The sequence below is a fragment of the Rhinolophus ferrumequinum genome, chromosome 16 (genome assembly GCF_004115265.2).
Source record: "Rhinolophus ferrumequinum isolate MPI-CBG mRhiFer1 chromosome 16, mRhiFer1_v1.p, whole genome shotgun sequence".
NCBI lineage: Eukaryota > Metazoa > Chordata > Mammalia > Chiroptera > Rhinolophidae > Rhinolophus > Rhinolophus ferrumequinum.
In genome coordinates this window covers 61,756,375-61,775,735 of record NC_046299.1, presented here as the reverse complement: position 1 = coordinate 61,775,735, position 19,361 = coordinate 61,756,375, and the positions used below count along the sequence as shown (strand labels likewise).

At 37.6% G+C, this 19,361-nt stretch overlaps 1 protein-coding gene across 1 annotated transcript in view; it reads right to left on the bottom strand.

The window, feature by feature from the left end:
* BMPR1A (bone morphogenetic protein receptor type 1A) overlaps nucleotides 1–19,361 on the bottom strand; it is a 138,916-nt gene that overhangs the window by 60,398 nt on the left and 59,157 nt on the right. Inside the window, exon 2 of the mRNA XM_033130700.1 lies at nucleotides 6,468–6,583. The gene's annotated coding sequence lies outside the window, so the exon portion shown is untranslated. The remainder of the gene's footprint in view (nucleotides 1–6,467; nucleotides 6,584–19,361) is intronic.

The window sequence follows — 19,361 nt, the reverse complement described above, 5'->3', positions numbered from 1 at the left end:
AATACCTATTCTATTCAGTCTTCCTTTTCTATTTCCACTCTTACCCCTCTGATTAAACTCTGATTACCTCATGCTTAACCACTGCTACAATTGTCTAAACTCCCTGACTCCTCACTCCATTTCTCTAATGATGTATGTTCATACATCACTGCTAAGAGTAATTTCCCTAAAATATAATTTCTTTATGTCACACTTCCTAGACTCACCAAGACCTCTACCACACTCCTACGAAAACATTCATTTTCTATTAATCAGTTTTTCTGGAAATATCTTTTAGTTCTTTCTTTACCTATGCAAATTTTACTCATCTTTGAAAGCCCAGCTCAAATAACCCCTCCTATGTTCTATTTGTACTTCTCAGAGCTATGGAACACTGACTAGAAGTAATATTTTATTCCTTTGGGATTTATCACTTTTACTTAGCAATGTTGGTTATCATTACACACACACACACACACACACACACACACACACACACATCTAACGTGACTATAAACAGAGAATGGGGACCGTGTTCTATTTCCCGATTCCTACCCTGTAACTTGCTATTACATAGTCTAACAGGGACCAAAACAAGTAATATCCTGTAGAACAAAAATAAGTGCTCTGAGCTCTTAAACTAGGAAGCAACATATTCTTAGAATCAAAGGAACAGAGATCAGAAGGAACCTTAGGAATGAACTGGCACTTGAAATGGAGTTTTAAAAGTTTATAGTCCTTCCATAAGAGGGAAAAAAAAGAGGATAAAGCATGCCAGGAGGAAACAATAACATAAATAGAGAGAAGAGAAAATACAGGACAATTTCAAATCATTGGCTGAAGGGTACCATGCATATGGGGCATAAAAGAAGAAAATTAAACATTTGTTAAATAACCAAAGCTTAGATTTTTGGTCAAGATGGCAGAAGACGTAAATTCTGAGCTCACCTCCTCTCAGGACTGCATCAATTACAACTAAATTACAGAACAACCATCACTGAGAATCGCCTGAAGTATAGCTGAACTGAAGCCCTACAACTACAGACATACAAAAGAAGCCACCTCGAGACTAGTAGGAGGAGTAGAGACACAGAATGGACTGATCGCACACCAGCATGGGACAATTAAAAATCAGGAGGGATATCAAAGCTGTGGAGGTCCCTCCCCCACCAGAGGACTGAGGGATCCCAGCCCCACACCAGGTTCCCCAGCCCAGGGTTCCAGAGCCTGGGATAGAAGTCTCTGTAACTTCTAGCTGTGAAAACCAGAGGCGATTGTGGCTGAGTGAGCTACTGGGCACATGCAGTTCCCAGGAATTCCTCTTGAAGGGCCTGTGAATGAACTTGCTCACTGACGGCCTCATTCACTCTGAGCGCCAGCACTGGGGCAGCAGCTCTAAAGGTGCCAGGGGCATATGAGTTGTCCAGCTTCAGGGTGAGGCTGGAGGGGCCGCTTTCTCCCTGACAGAGGAACTGGCAGAAGCCATTGCTTTCTGTTGCGCCTCCCCCCGCCCCCTTGCAAGCAGACACAGGAGACACAACATCCCCGTCTCCATCACACTGGCTGTCACCTTTAGTCTGTCCCACCCTGATGACTCCCAGAGACCCTACCACCAACTTTCAAGCACACCAAAGCCGTTTCCAGTGGCTTTTCTGTATAAACATACCCTGGCACATGCTGCTGACTTTCCTGAAACTTCCCAAAAGTTCACAATACCTAAACAAGCAGCATCTGGCTTCAGCAACTCCCATACCTCTGGCTGAGCTGCCCTAAGCCCAGCACTAGCAACAGCTGGTCTCAGTTCATGCTTTGGCCTCACGAGGCACCTCTAAGCCCAGCATGGATGGCGGCCATCTGTGGACTGCTTTGCGGCTCATGCCAGGTGGCCCCACACAGGGCACAGAGAGCGGCTAAACTTAGCCTGCGGTGGGGCCCCTCCCAGGAGGCCCTAAGGATTTCATGACCTGTTGCCAGCTTCAGTCCCAGCTGGAGCATGACCCAGCTGCCTCTGGGGATGACACACCCAAAGGGCATAGGGGGCAGACACCAGGGCCCCATTAAAGCAAATTCTACTCTGTAGGGTCAGACCCTGCACCACAGCTCCTCCACTGTAGTCATAGCCAGTCCTCACAATCAGCCTGAGGGTCAATCCCTCCCATTGACCTGCAAACAGCAACTAAGACTCAACTACAACAGAAGGGCACACACAACCTACACATGGGACACACCTGGAGCACCCAGCTCTGGTGACCAGGGAGAATGTACCATTGCATCCCACAGGCCACTTTACTAAGACCAGGAGGCATAGCAGCCCTACCTAATATATAGAAGCAAACACAAGGAGGCAGCCAAAATGGGGAGACAAAGAAATATGTGCCAAATAAAAGAACAGAACAAAGCTCCAGAAAAAGAACTAAACAAAATGGAGACAAGCAGTCTACCAGATGCAGAGTTCAAAAAACTGGTTGTAAGGATGATCAGTGATCTCAGGGAGAATTTCAAAAGAGAGATAAGAAACATAAAAATGAAGAGAGAAAACAAAAAAGAACCAATCAGAAATAAAGAATGCAATAACTAAAATGAAGAATACATCAGAGACAATCAACAGTAGATTAGATGAAGCTGATGATCGAATCAGTGATTTAGAAGGTAGCAGGAAAACAGTCAATCAGAACAGCAAAAAGAAAAAGGAATCCAAAAAAGGAGAGTTTCAGGGGCCTTTGGGACAACATCAAGCTTACCAACATTAGCATCAAAGGGACACCAGAAGACGAAGAGAAGGAGCAAGGAATTAAAAAACCTATTTGGAGAAATAATGACGGAAAACTTCCCTAACTTCATGAAGGAAACAGATATAGATATACAAGACCAGGAAGTGCAGAGAGTCCCAAACAAGATGAACTCAAAGAGTTCACACCAAGAGGCCCACATCAAGACACATCATAATTAAAATGCCTAAGGTTAAAGACAAACAGAGACTCTTAAAAGCACAAAGAGAAAAGCAGTTAGTTACCTACAAGGGAGCACCCATAAGAATGTCAGCTGATTTCTCAACAGAAACTTTGCAGGCCAGAAGGGACTGGCATGAAATATCCAAGGTGATGAAAAGTAAGGATGTACAACCAAGATTACTTTACCGAGCAAGGCTAGCATTTAGAATCGAAGGACAGATAAAGAGCTTGTCAGACAAGAAAAAACTAAAGGAGTTCATCACCACCAAACCAGTATTACAAAAAATGTTAGAAGAAGGAAAACAAAAAAGATAAAAAATATAAAAATAAAATGGCAATAACTATGTATCCACAATTACTTTAGATGTAAATGGATTAAATGCTCCAATCAAAAGATAGGGAGGCTGAATGGATAAGGAAACAAGACCCTTACATATGCTGCCTGCAAGAGACTCATTTCAGATCGAAAGGCACACAAACTGAAAGTAAAGGGATGGGAAAAAGATCTATCATGAAAATGGAAAAAAAAACCAAAAGCTGAGGTAGCAATACTTACAGCAGACAAAATAGACTTTAAAACAAAGGCTATAACAAGAGACAAAAAAGAACCCAGTAATCCCACCTCTGTGGGATTTACCCAAGGAAACCCAAAATACTACTTCAAGGGGGTGTGCATCCATATGTTCATTGCAGAAATGTTTACAGTGGCCAAGATGTGGAGGCAGCCTGGGTGTCCATCGATGGAAGAATGGATAAAGAGGAGGTGATACATATATACAATGGAATATTGCTCAGCCATGGAAAGGAATGGGTTCTTGCCATCTGCTGTGACATGGATGGATCTGGAGGGTGTTGTGATAAATGGACTATGTCACATGGAGAAAGGCAGATGCAATGTGATTTCACTTATATGTGGAATCTAATGAACAAAATAAACAAATAAAACAGAAATAAACTCACAGATAGAACATTTTGATGGTTGCCAGATGGGCGGAGAGTTCAGTGGGTGGGTGAAAATGGGGAAGGGATTAAGAAGTACAAATTGAAAGGGAACGTAGGGAATTGCATAAGGAATATAGTCAATAATGTTATAATAACTATGCATGGTGTCAGATGAGTACTTGATTTATCAGGGTGACAGATGGGAGGGGATAGATGGTAGAGAGAAAACAGTGAAGGGATTAAGAAGTACAAATTGGTAGTTACAAAATGGTCATGGGATGTAAAGCATAGAGAATGTAGTCAATAATATGGTAATAACTATGGCATAGTGTCAGCTGGGTACTAGATTAGTCAGGAGGATCACTTATTAAATTATATAAATGCCTAACCACTATGCTGTATACCTGAAATTAATATAATATTGAATGTCAAATAAATAAATATAAGAAAATAACCAATGTTTAAAGGTTTTTATAATTTTAGGTACTTTGATCGCTATCTTATTCCAGATCCTCATTATTTTTTGCTTGAAACAATTAAGAATATCCTAATTGTCTCTCTGCCTTTGATATCTCTCCTTTCCCAACTATTATTATATCACTGCCAGATTAATTTTAACAAAATAGAATTGTAATCCAAAATAGCTGTGTTAAAATTTTTCGAAGACAGCTAACTACTCACAAAATAAAATCTAAACACCTAACCATGACATTCAACATCCTTCACAATCAAGATCTCTTCAAGCCTTGTTCCTCAAACTCTCTCTTATATCATGAATCCAAATCATACAAAATGATTTCTTCTGGTTTTTGTACATTCTATACATTTCAAGCTTCTCATGCTTATGCTGGGCTCTGCGCACGAAATTCTCTTGCCTCCCAAATTCCCCTCAGCGACCTTCTACTCGTCTTTTAAGACTCTACTCAAATGTCCTTTCCTATGTGAAGCTTCCCCGATAATTCTCTCCTTGAACAATGTTGGTGGAACTATTCTAGATGATGCCAATACATTTTTTCAACTTCATATAGCACTTTCCAAATTGCACTTGAGTTAACTGTGTATAATCATCTCTAAACATATTCTTTGGAAGCAATGCAAGAAACATTTTGTATTCGCAGTGCCTAACATGGTACCTGGCACAGAGGTGTTTAGTAAGTGTGTAAAGGGAGAAAGAAAAGGATGGATGCAGGCAAAAGTGTCACTCACTTAACACTGTACTGTTGAGAGGCTTTCATATTAGAGGAGTTTGTTCTTACTTTGGCAGGCTGACAAAGAGGCACTGACAACACCTGCAGAATTATCTTTTAGAAAATTTAAGCTGGCAGCAACATGTAGAGGGAAATAGAGTGAGGACAGGAACAAAGATAGGAATGTCTTGCAATATATTTCAGGTGAAATGTAATATAAAGGACCTGAACTTGGATGGTGATAGGGGGATTAGAAAAGAGATGATGAAAACATTCATGACACATTATAGAGGTAAAACTGATAGGACCTGATCTCTGACTAAAGGTAGGAAGGGAAACACGAGAAATCAGATTCAACACTGAGACTTTAAGCGTGAGTGACAAAGAGGTCCAGTAACAGAAGTGGGAATATTGGGTATGAAGCAAGCAGTTGAAAGTATGGGTCTGAAGCTTAGAGAAAGTGTCACAAATGAGATATAAGGTTGAGAAAGATCATTTTAGAAGTAACTGTTGAAATCATGAGATTAGAAAAGCCAAAGGAAAAGAGAGAAGGAGAAACAAGAAATCATGGAAGACTAATTAAAGAAGTAGAATTAGAAGAGCACAGGGTTACAGAAACCAAGAGAATATCAAGAAAGGAAAAAATGGGAACTACTACAGTGATCAAAGAGTATGAAACCTAATAAAAGACAATTAGAAAGTCCTGAGTATTTTTCAAAAGAGAAAACACAGCAGTGTGGCAGGGCGAGAAGGAAGATGCTATGAGGAAGCAGGAGCAGTGAGCAAAGCCTACGATTTTGAGAGAAAAAGGTACAGACCACTTCATAAAAGTGTAAGTCCTATCTACTTTTTTAAACTGTAGATCCCTGAAGAATTCAAACCTTTTACCTCATAATTTTAGTCTCTAAATGGGTTTGAAAATAATTAACGTGATTCCTATACTCATATTGTCTTAGAATGGATTTTTCTCCCCATCCCTCACCTTACTGCACTTCCTACTTCTTTAAATAAATTCTGTCTCCAAAGATCTATTATTCTAAGATCATTTTATTCTAAATTCTAAAAATTGGGAATGTTTCAGAATAATGTAAACATTCATTCTAATATAATCTTCCATTCTGAACTCTGCTTAGTCACCTTTAGAAAGAACTAAATATATACATCATTTAATGCTCATTTTCTATAATTAGAGTACAGAAAGTAATAAATGAATACTTGTTACTCCTGAAGGGGCTCAACATTATTAGGAAAGATGAATATATTAGAATTACTTATGATTCATAAGGAATGTGATTAAAGAAACCAAAGTGAAATAAAGTTGTAACAGTGATTTAGAACTATTTTCAATTGTTAAGAAGTAAGGATTTCCATATTATTCTAATTATTTTCTTAAATGTCTTTCCCTTACCTCAGAGATGTGGCTAGATAAAAACTGGACTTCCAATTTTCTCCACACAGCTTTGACCTATGCTTCCATCTCATGAATTCCAAGACAGTATTAAACTGATGCATATTTTCATAAATCTGTTTAAGGGAAAAAACAACTTATTTTAGACTGAAAGAACATTTATTTGGCAGAATAACACATGCAGAAAGAAGTAATACTAAAAATTTATCATATGTAAAAACTATGCATTTTCAACATAAAGTCAATCAAAAGTAGTACAGTATATTAGAAACCTATCAGTTTACCATTTTCCCAACCTGTGCCCAAACAAGTTTCCCATTTTGAGTATTTTCAACTTTACAAAGGTAATAGTAGCTCTGTGGAACAAATTACTCACATATAAAATTTCTGTATTAGCTCAAGCTTTTGAAAAAAAACACAAAATCACATCTCAAATTTGAAAAACAGGAACAGCTAGAAGCAGCACTAAAGTATACAATTCTACAACATTCAGATTCCTACTCAGGCAAAAATATATTGAACACCCAGCTAGTATCCCTATTTTCACTTTTTATCACAAAGTTTCGATAAGCAGATTTAATGTCAGTCAAACTTCTACCTAGAATGTTAGGAATTGCGAGGGTCAAGAATGAATTGCATTGCTTGGTCTAAGTTCACGGGATAGGTTTCAACTACAATACTATGGTCATTAGTACCCTCCTGCATTAAGAGGCAATGTTTATAAATCTAAAGGTTGGAAACCATTAACAATGTTAGTTTACTTAAAGATCAGTATGCTGTTTACTTAGAGAACTTAAAAATAATTTCTTCAACTGTGTATTTTAACTGAAACTTCAAATGGCAGAGTATTCTGTTTCATATTTAAAAAGGAAAAAGTTTAAGCTGTATGAACATTACCAATGTCCTGCTGCAAGGTCAAAGTGCCTTTGTCTTCAAGTGCATTTAGAAGTATCATGTGTGTCACACTGAGGTTTAGTAGTCTTGGCAATAATGATTAAATTCATATAAACTGGGGCAACCTGAAACGGTCTAGCATATCAGATAGCAGCCTTTCTTAAAATCAGGAGTCGCCACTCAGCAGACAGGCTGTCACAGGACCATGCTAAATCTTTCATGGTCCAACTAAAGATAGACTGACCCTGAAAGCAATTAGTAACGCTTTGTCTGCATTGAGGAGCCTTTAACAGGACCCTCAATGCACTGGTTACCTACAACTTAACCAGGTCCCTAACATTTTTCAGGGTACTCATATGACTATAATACTCAGACCACCACTCAGGGAAAGGAGGGAGAGAAGGGATGGAGAGTTGGCGCTTAGTTGCTGTTTTTTTTCTTTTTTTCTGAGATGCTCATCGTCTTAAAAATTCCCCTTATACTAACCAAACACGAAATACACTGTGTTTCCATTTTAGATACAGCATAAAGATTTTCTTCGAAAGCCATTCTTTGTCAACAACTCCATTCTTCCCTAAGGGTGTGTGTGGAAGACAATCAGATTAACCTATTCTCATCAAAGTGACTATGTTTAAAAATATATGGCCTGATTCTAATTCTACCAGACAGTTCCAATAGATCAAATAATAAATAAAATTAATATGCAAACCACTTAACAACCATTGTTTATTACAGCACTATTTATTACAATACAGTTTTTCCTTGGTATGGAAAAAAAAGTTTCAAGCTCGAGGCTAAATCTAAAGTTAATTAAAATAAAATAAACAAAAGAATCTTCAAATACATCATTTTCAAAGTTCAAGACCCTGAATTATCTATACTCCCCCTCCAATATCTTACAGTGCAAATACATGACAAAACATAAACTTCAGAAAACCTTTTCTAAAGATTGAATTTAAGACTAAGAAAAACCAAGCAAATAAAAGACAATCAAATCGACAGCAAGTGATTCTCAGTGAAGTACGGATCAGCAAATCACTTTTTACATACTAGGAATTTTGTGAATAAAGTAAAGCTTTCCCTAACTTTGCAATATAGTACTACAGACCTATAAGTAGAGGTCTATAAATGCGTACATGCACAGAAATAGGATTTACATAGGCAAAATGTTCCCAACAACTTTAATCACTTAACTTACATGGTAATTTACCACAAGATTTCCTAGTGAAGATGGTGGAGTAGGTGAAAGTTGTGCTTGCCTCCTTGCATGACCACATCAGAACAACGATCATTGAGAATCACCTGAAGTCTAGCTGAACTGAAGTCCTACCTCTAAGGACATTCTGAAGAAGCCACCTGGAGACTGGTAAGAAGGGCAGAGACATGGAACAGGCTGGTTCCACACCCACCTCTGACTGTTAAAAATCAGGAGGGATACCTTGGCTGTGGAGGTCCACCTGGAGAAATGAGGGGTCCAGCCCCTCGCCAGCCCAAGGTTTCAGTGCTGGGGAGAGATGTCCCCTTAACTTCAGACTGTGAAAACCAGTGGAGATTATAGCTGAGTGAGATGGAAGGCAGCTGGAATCTCAGGCATTCCTCTTAAAGGGCCTGCACATGGTCTTACTCACTGATGAACTCACTTGCTCTAAGCTCCAATGCTGGAGTAGCAGCTTGAAAGGAGGGATATATGGGGAGGAATTAAATTATCTGGCTGCAGGGCAAGGGCTGGAGGGGCAGCTTTTTCTCAGACAGAAATGCTGGAAAAATTAATTGTTTCTTAGTTGAGCCCTTCCCCCTTCCCAGAGCACAGACACAGATGGCTGCCATACCTGAGTCTCCATCAACCTGGCTAACACCTGATGTCTGCCCCACCCAGGTGATTCCCAGATCCTGCCCCACCCATTTTTGAGGCCCATCTAAGCTGTTTCCAGTGGCTTTTGCAAAAAAAGGGCCTGTCTTGGACCATGCTGTGGACTTGCCTAAAATCACTCAAGTTTCTCAAACCTAAACAAGCAGCGTCTCGCTTTGGCATGTCCCATACCTCTTGACGAGCAGCCCTAAGACTGGCACTAGCAGCAGCCAACCTTGGGCTTGTTGCTTGGCCGCTCAGGGCACCTCCAAGCCCAGTGCAGTCACGGCCATCTGCAGACTGCTTTGTGGATCATTTCGGGTGGTCCCAGGCAAGGCACAGGCTGAGGCTGAAGTGGGCCTGTGGCAGAGCCACTCCAAGGACTCTCTGGGGGCTGCCACACCCAGTGGCCAGCTTCAGACTGAGCACCACCCAGATGCAGTCAAGGGTGACACCCAAAGGGCAGTCTAGGCAGGCACCAGAGCGCCGCTAAAGAGAATCCAGTTCCATAGGGTCACCCCTGTACAACCACTACTCTATTGTAGTCACAGACAGTCCTCACAATCAATCAGCCTGAGGGTCAATCCCTCCCACTGACATGCAAACAGCAACCCAGGTTCAACTACAACAAGAGGGCACATACAATCCACAGAAGGGATATACCTGAGTACTTGGCTCAGGGGACCAGGGAGACTGCATGACTACGCCGCACAGGACACCTACTACATAAGGCAACTCTAGTAAAGCTGGGAGAAATAGTAACCCTACCTACTACACAGAAACAAACACAGGGAGGCAGCCAAAAAGGGAAGACAAAGAATCAAGTCTCAAATAAAAGAACAGAACAAAGCTCCAGAAAAAGAACCAAACAAAATGGAGAGAAGCAGTTTACCAGATGAAGAGTTCAAAACACTGGTTATAAGGAACTCAATGATCGCAAGGAGAACTTCAACAGAGACATAAGAAATATAAAAATGGAGATAGAAAACATAAAGAACGAGTCAGAAATAAAGAATACAATAAAGAGAATCAACAGATTAGATGAGCAGAAGATCGAATCAGCGATTTAGAAGGTAGCAGAAAACAGCCAATCAGAACAGCAAAAAGAAAAAAGAATCCAAAAAAAAAAATATGAGGAGAGATTCAGGGGCCTCTGGGACAATATCAAGCATAACAACATTAGCATCAAAGAGGTACCAGAAGGAGAAGACAAAGAGCAAGGAATTGAAAACCTATTTGAAGAAATAATGACGAAAAACTTCCTTAATCTGACAAAGGAAACAGACATGCAAGCCCAGGAAGTGCAGGAGTCCCAAACAAGATGAACCCAAAGAGGCCCACATCAAGACACATCATAATTAAAATGCCAAAGGTTAAAGACAAAGAGAGAATCTTAAAAGCAGAAAGAGAAAAGCAGTTATTACCTACAAGGAATCCCCCATAAAAATGCAGTTAATTTCTCAAAAGAAACTTTGCAGGCCAGAAGGGATTGGCATGGAATATTCAAAATGATGAAAAGCAAGTACCTACAACCAAGATTATTCTACTCAGCAAAGCTATCATTTAGAATCGAGGGACAGATAAAGCGCTTCCCACAGAGGGTAAGCGGGGAGAGGGGTGGTAGAAGAGGGTAAATGGGGTCAAAACAATGGTGAAGGACGGAGAACTTACGCTGGGTGGTGAACACACAATCTGATATATAGATTATGTATTATAGAATTGTGCACTTGAAACCTATGTAATTTTAATAATCATTGTCACCCCAATATCTTTAATTAAAAAAAAAAGAGCTCCCCAGAAAAGAAAAATCTAAAGGAGTTCACTACCACCAAACCAGTATTATAAAAATGTTAGAGGGACTTCTTTAAGACCAAAAAAATAAAAAGATGAAAACTATGAATAATAAAATGGCAATAACTACATATCTATCAACAATTACTTTAAATGTAAATGGATCAAATGTGCCAATCAAAAGAAAGCGTGGCTAAATGGATATGAAAACAAGACCCTTACATATGTTGCCTTAAAGAGACTCACTTCAGATTGAAAGACACACACCACACTGGAAGTAAAAAGATGGAAAAAGTGTTTAATGAAAATAGAAACAAACAAAAAAGCTAGAGTAGCAATACTTACACCACACAAAATAGACTTTAAAACAAAGGCTATAGCAAGAGACAAAGAAGGATCTCACTTCTGGGTATCTACCCAGAGAACCCAAAATACTACTTCAAAGGGACATGTGTTCATATGTTCATTGCAGCATTGTTTACAATGGCCAAGATGTGGAGACAGCCTGGGTGTCTGTTGATGGAAGAATGGACCAAGAGAACGTAGTACATATATATATTATGTGTGTCTGTGTGTCTGTCTGTGTGTGTGTGTGTGTGTGTGTGTGTGTGTGTGTGTGTATGTGTGTATTGCTCAGCCATAGAAGGGAATTGGTTCTTGCCATCTGTGGCAGTATGGATGGACCTAGAGGGTACTGTGCTGAGTGGAGTGTCAGACAGAGAAAGACAGATGCAATGTGATTTCACCTATATGTGGAATCTAGGGAACAAAATTAACAAACAAAACAGACAGATACAGAGAACATCATGATGGTTGCCACATGGGAGGGGTGTTGGAGGCAGGGTGAAAAAGGGGAAGGGATTAAAAAGTACAAATTGGTAGTTGCAAAATAGTCATGGGGATGTGAAGTAAAGCATAGGGAATATAATCAATAATAACTATGTGGTGCCAGGTGGGTACTAGACTCGTCAGGGGGATCACTTCTTAAATTATATAAACGTCCAACCACTATGCTGTATACCTGAAATTAATATAAAATAGTATTGAATGTCAACTGTAATTGAAAAATTTTAGAAAGGGGAAAAAGGTGAAGGGGAATAAGAGGTTCAAATTTCCAGGTATAAAACAAGTCATAGGGATGTAATGTACAGCGTAGGGAATATAGTCAGTAATATTGTGATAGCGTGGTACAGTGTCAGATGGTTGCTGGACTTATCATGGTGATCACTTCCTTAGGTATATAAATGTTGAATAACTATGGTGTACAACTGAAACCAATATATTTTAATAAAAATCTTTGTTTTAAATTTATCGCAAGATTCTAGCACTACAAATGTATTTAACAACCACAATGGATCTATTCAAAACCGAACACTAAACAGGTATAAGTAATAAAATTTTCACCAAAGATTTTATACCTGCAATTTTCAAGCCTGTACATCCTAGGAAACATAATAAGGAAAAGGTAATTCTTTTCAAAACACATCAGAGCTTCTTAATAACTCAGAATTAATGAAAATCAAATCTTTCTAGACATATTCTAATATTTTGTAATTCAGAGCTAACACATTAGCATTTCCTCAGATAGTATCTGCAAACAAATGTGAAAAGTTCATTTTGATCCCACATTGCCTTTACAAAATACCTTCTTTTGCCCTCAAAATGTACATATCCTTCTTGGTTTTCAAATTTTAAATCAATGAGGTACTTTAAAGATCACTACCGGGGTGCTCTAAAGGACCCATCAGTAACAAACATCAAATGTGGACAATATAGCTATCTTTGCTTCTGAGGTGTTAAACCGTAACCCATTAATTCCTATATTAATAAGATTTACTTTATAGAAAAGAATAGCATAAATATGCTTTTGATAAATATACTCAGTGTAAGACAACTTTTTTAAGATTTAAGTTTAAGATTATTTTTGAGTTTGTACCAGATGTCAAAAGGCTAGATTTCTTAATATAACAAAATTAGCAATATTGACTATACATTTTTTCCTTCCACCACTCCAAATGTCTTCTTCATCATCTTCATTTGTCCTCTTAACACCCATAAAAGCTCACCACAGATACTGTACACATGCTGCTGTAAATGCTACAGCTGCATTCATATCACCATTTAAAAACATCAGAATCACTTACAAAATATTGCACAAGACATTTTGTTTGGGCTCTTAAACTAAAGGCATCAATGTTAAAACCTTTGGCATGTTAACTGGAAAATTCATACAGTATGCTTTAGAAAAACACAATGCAGTTTTAGATGTAAGAAACTCAAATGAATAGTAGTATAACATGCACTTCTATAATATAGCATGTAGCAACATAACACAGAAAGGGGTCAATTTATGAATGGGTTGTGTTCTAAATGTTCCAAAAATTCATTTATAAATAGAATATAAGCTTGATTTTGAATCTCAAGATGCCTTTCCTCATAAAACCAAAGATATAACCAATGTTATTAAACCCATAATACAAATGAACTTCAGTGCACAATTCTATCATAGTACTCTTCTGCTTAAGCATATTTCCACACCAAACTGTAAGTTTCTTATTCACTGCTGCATCCTGGAATCTAACACAGTAGAAGATACAGAATAGGATTTCAACAGATATTAGCTGATCTGAAGCACCGAATTGTCGAGAAAACCTTACCTATCAGAACTATACAGCAGAGAATCAAAAGGCTCTAGAGGGGAAAAGCTTTTTCCAGAAGAGATATGAGAAAAAAGTGCTTAACACCAGGGTTAGAACACTCTGGTCTAAGTCAATGTGGCAATTTCCATTCCCCTTTCCAATGAGTGGTTTTGTAAGAAGCACTGGCAATTCTGACCAATAAAACAAGACACTAAGTTCGCTGGGGAGCTTCTGGGAAACGTTTTCCTGGCTGATGAAAAAAAAGACACCTACGTGAAAACACCCATTTTTTTTCCCCAGGCAACTTTGGGTTTGAATTTGTCAAGCAGAACTATGGCCATCGTAGGACCATGAGGAAGGAGATAGCCTAAGAGGACAACGCAACAGATCACGAATGGCAGCATTTACAGATGGAAAGAAACTGTGCTCTTAGTGATATTCCTAAAACGGAATGAATTAATCCTAGAACCATATTAATTTTGGACCTTTTTATTATACTAAACTCTCTCATTGTTTAAGCAATTTTCAATTACCAAGAGTAACCCAGTGGAAACAGCAATTATTTTAACTGTATATATCTTTAAAATCTGTCCCCCTCATCTCTGAACACATCTAGTACAGGCTCTCATTTTCATATAGACTGCCTCTATTCTCACGTCTTTCACTGTACAAGTATTTCTAAAATACAACTGTGCATCATGAAAAGATTATAAACATAATAAGTCACTAGGAAAATACAAATTAAAACTACATACCCAGTAGAATGGCCAGAATCAAAAAGACAGACAATAAATAGCAAGGTGTTAAGAACATAGAGAAACTGGAATTCTCACACATAGTTATAAAATGCAGTCACTCTGGAGAACAGTTTGGCAATTTCTTAAAAAGTTAAATATAAGCATAAACTCACCACTATATAATCCAAAATTCCCTCTATAGGAACCTACCCAAGAGAAATGAAAATATGTGTCTATACAAAGACTTCTTTACAAATTTTTTCAGCATTATTCATAATAGCCCAAAACTGGAAACAGTAAAAAACTAAGTGAGGTATAATCATACAATGGAATATTACCAGGTAATAAAAAGGGACAAAATACTGATACATATCACAACATGAACATACCTCAATGACGTGCTAAGTAAAAGAAGCTAGATGCAAAATACTGCTATTCTATGATTCCACATAGAGCAGGTGCTCAAATAATGTTTCATTATAATGTTAATGAGATACCACAGGAACTTAATTCTTGTTTATATTAATTAGCCTATGGTAAAATTGGTTTTGTTATACATAGTTTCACTTAAAGTCACAGATGCTATAACGACATTAAGTGAGGACTTACTGTATGAGAAATGTTCAGAAAAGGTAAATTTAGAGAGATAGAAAGCAAAGCATTGGTTGTCTAGAGTAAGGGGTTGGAGTGGGAAATTTGGGGCAGTGATGGAAATATAATAAAATATTCACAGCACAACTCTAAGAATTTACGAAAAATAAAAAAATGCAAGTTAAAATTTACAGTGATGTCCAATTATGTACAAAATGGAGTCCAAATTCTTTAGGAGGACATTCACAGATTGCTGTAATCTGCTTTCAATCTATTTCAATCTATTTATCTTCAGCTACAACCTCTGCCCCAAAGCCCCCTGCTGGCCATATTAAACTATTTGCTATTTCCTAAGTATGCCAGGCTGTTTGATGCCTCTACCTTTCTTCAAACTTGCTATTCGAATTCAAAAGTCAGAATGTTCTTATCAGTATCTTCTGCCAAGTCAACTTCCATTTGTCCTCACAAAGACTCATCTCAAGTACGTTCCCTTTTGTTTAATCTTCCCCACTACCTACATAGCTATTTATTCCACAGGTGTCTGGTAAAAAATTACACATTGTAGCGCGTATCATACTGAATTATGATTATCTATTTATAGGTATATCTTCTTAACTAAGATAAGCTGAGTACAGCAATAGCATTTTACTAATGCTTGTCCCTTGTGCTTTTAAGCACAGTGCAGTGACCAGCGCACAGAAGGTAATCTATATTTTTTTGAATAAGTGACTGATGAAGAATGACTATGAAGAGAAAAATCCAAAAGTAGATAAAATGAGCTCTGCACCACAAAGACACTTGTATAAGGATGGTTACCGCCAATGTTACATAAGAAAAACAAAAAAAACAGGACGTCATAATATCACCTAAAGGGTTATCAGTGTGGGATCAGTTAATAGCCACACTGAACACTACTATACAGTCACTAAAAAGAATGAGACACATCTTATTTATTTGCACTGACATTTGCACTGGTATTTGGGAAAGATGTCCCAAATACCCTTAAGTTAAAAAAAAATTATAAATCACTCCCCATTTAAAACAAAAACAAAAACAACCTATACATACATACAGGAGAGTGTATGAGGAAGGTGAAGGGCTGGAAGGGTACACACCAACTGTTCTGAGTATAGGCAAAAAAGTGTCCATCAACTGATTAGTGGTACAGCCACCCAATGGAATATTACTCAGCCATAAAAATAAATGAAGTCATAAAACGAACCAATTCTGACAAAACATGGATGAACCTTGAAAATCTTTAGCTAGATTAAACAAGCCAGACATAAAAGGCCACATATTCTATGACCCCGTTTATATGAAATACATAAGTCCATACACAGAAAATATATTAATGGTCCTATGGGACTGGGGACGATGGTGGGAATGGAAAAAGATACCCAAAGAATGATCCATAAAAGGAAAAAAACGGATAAATTACACATAAATTAGACTTCCATCAAAATTTAAAATGTTTGCTTTGCAAAAGGCCCTGTTAAGATGAAAAAACAAGGTACAGACTGGGAAAATATATCTGCAAACCATATATGTGACAAAGGACTCATCTAGAAAATATAAAGAAATCTCAGAATTCAAATTTAAAAAAAAAAATTTCACCTAGAAAATGGGCAAAGAGTATGAGCGCTATTTCACTGAAGATATTTGGATGGCAAATAAGCACATGAAAAATATGCTCAATAACATCAGCCATCAGGGAAATACAAATTATAACTATGCTGAGGTATCACTATATACCTACTGAACAGCTAAAATACAAAAGTGACAATACCCAGTTTTGGCAAGAATGTGCAGATAATGGATCTCTCGTACACTGCTGGGAGAATGTAAAATGGAACCACCACTTTAGAAAATGGTTTGAAAGTTTCTTTAAAAACTGCATTCACACTTACATGTTACCAACTGCACTCCTGAGCCGCTGTTCCAAAGAAATGAATATGAATATTCATAGCAGCTTTATTTTTAAATAGTCCCAAACTGGAAAATGTCCTTTAAAAAGTGAATGGTTAAACAAACTATGGTACATCCATACCATGGAATCCTATTCAGCATTAAAAAGGAATGAACTATTGAGTCACACAGCAACTTGGATGGATTTCAAAGGATCAGGCAGAGTAAAAAAAGATACGATGTGATTCCATTTATAAAACACTCTCTAAATGACAAAAATCATAGAGCTGGAAAAGAGATTAATGGTTGCCACGTGGGGCAGGTGTATGGACAGCAAGCACAAGGGAGACCTCTGTGGTGATGCAATCTGTTTCTTAAGCTGTGATGGTTACATGAAATCTACACGAATGTTTAAATGGCAGAGAATATACACACAAAATATATCAATGTCAATTTCGGGTTTGATATTGTACTACAGGTATGAAGTAACCACTGGGGGAAGGTGAAGGGTACAAGGGACCTCTACTTAACTTTTTTTGCCATGTCCTATGAATCTGTATTTTAAAATTAAAAAATTTTAAAACCCTACTTTCTAAAAATATTTTTTTACCTTTGCTTTAAATTAGATGTTGAATAGAACATATTGTTCAAAGACTATTCAAGATACATTATTTCTTTCAAATTAGCTAGGAACCTCCAATTCTGCAGTGGTTTCTAGTATCCTGTGGGAATGAAGAATCCCCATAATAGAGGTCTAACAATCCAGCAGTTTCTAGATCAAATTCTGGGTCTTCAGTTCCCTCTATATCCCTCACCCTCTGGCTCTGGAAACCATGGTTACTTCTAGGTGAGAGATGGTCTGTTCTAGGGGTGGCAAATACAGAAAGTTTGATGCAGCCATCTGCAGCAAAATGAACCCCCAAATAATCATCTGCCAGCATGTTCTTTTTCAATTTAGCCTTCCTGACAATGAAGCATGAAAAACACTTTGATATTTTCATTTTCATTTTTTTCTATAATTTATTAACAGTATAATACAATAATATTCACAGTATAAAACATTTAAATTACTTGACACATCTTACTTCCCTTTACAAATAAATCCAATTCAGTCAGTAAAGAAATACATATCACCCATTTTTTTCCTGTAGAATTTTGAGAGATTACCAATAGGTCATTTGTCTTATTAGCTGACAGGTAAAAGGAGCACGGATCAAGTTCCTCTGAACAGCTTCACTGTGTATAAACAGTACAATTTCTACCATCAGGAAGAGTTAGGAAATGATTCTAGATTGCTTAAGGTTCACCAATTCTTCTAAAACGTGCATTGTTGCAATTTCTCAAATGAGGTATGAAGATTACTTAGAATTAACATTATGAACACCAATTACAGAGTTACGCTACAATACAGTGAAATCATCAGGGACTAGTGATACGTAGTGCTGTTTGCTCCAGTTCTAAATGGTCCCAGAAGAGTGCTGTGTTTATTGACTTATTTATTTACTTGCTTGTTTGCTTATTTGTTTTAACTTGCGTCTCTTTTTTAGTTAAGTTTTCTTCCCCTTGCTAAAAGCTAGCTACAATGCATGTTTACTAATATAATAACAGCACCCTTTCCCTACTTTTCATTTATATCATCACCGAGAACCAAAATCTAGCTTAATGCAGCTCTGTGGTTCAAGGTCTACTTAAAAGAAAAGGAAGGAAAAAAAAAAAAAAGGCTGCATTTGACAGCCTGACGCTGGGGTTATAAAAACCGAACACATCTTCCATTATGATCAAGTCATTTTTATGCTGTGATATTACAGTAATTTTTAAAAGACACTTCAAGGAGAAGAAAAAGATGAGACACATGAATGAGTCAACTGAGGAAAAAACAAAGATGGGTGGAGCTAAAAACTGGAAACATATCTCAAAACCCTACTTAACATTTCTAATGAGATGCTAAAACTCAAAATACATGAAACAGAACTCGTTATCTTATTTTTCCATCCTCTCACACATCTGTTCACCTTGAATTCCTTATTTGGTTTAATGCATAACTCTTTACAAGAAAATTTTTTGCCACCACCTTGTAAAGTTGACACTGTACATTCCCAAAGATCCAAAAGCTCTAGCTCTAGGTGGATAAATTACGACGCCTTTGGCATATATCTACCAGAAAGCATGTATAGGAATATTTACAGCATCATTTTCATAATAGCGAAAACAAAAGGAAACCCAAGTGTCCAACAACAGTAAAATGGATAAATTGTGGTATATTCATATAATGGAATTACCACATAGTAGTGAAAATGAAATGTACCTCAGATAAGTATATCAACATGAGTGAAATCTCAAATCATAATGTTGGACAAAAAAAAACAAGTCCAAGAAGAATTCAATCCATTTAACTTGTGTGTAGTATTTGGCTTAATGATTATTTACTAAGAACTTAAAACCACCTTCATTAAAAACCCAACTGCCATTCACCCAAATGTGTGCATCA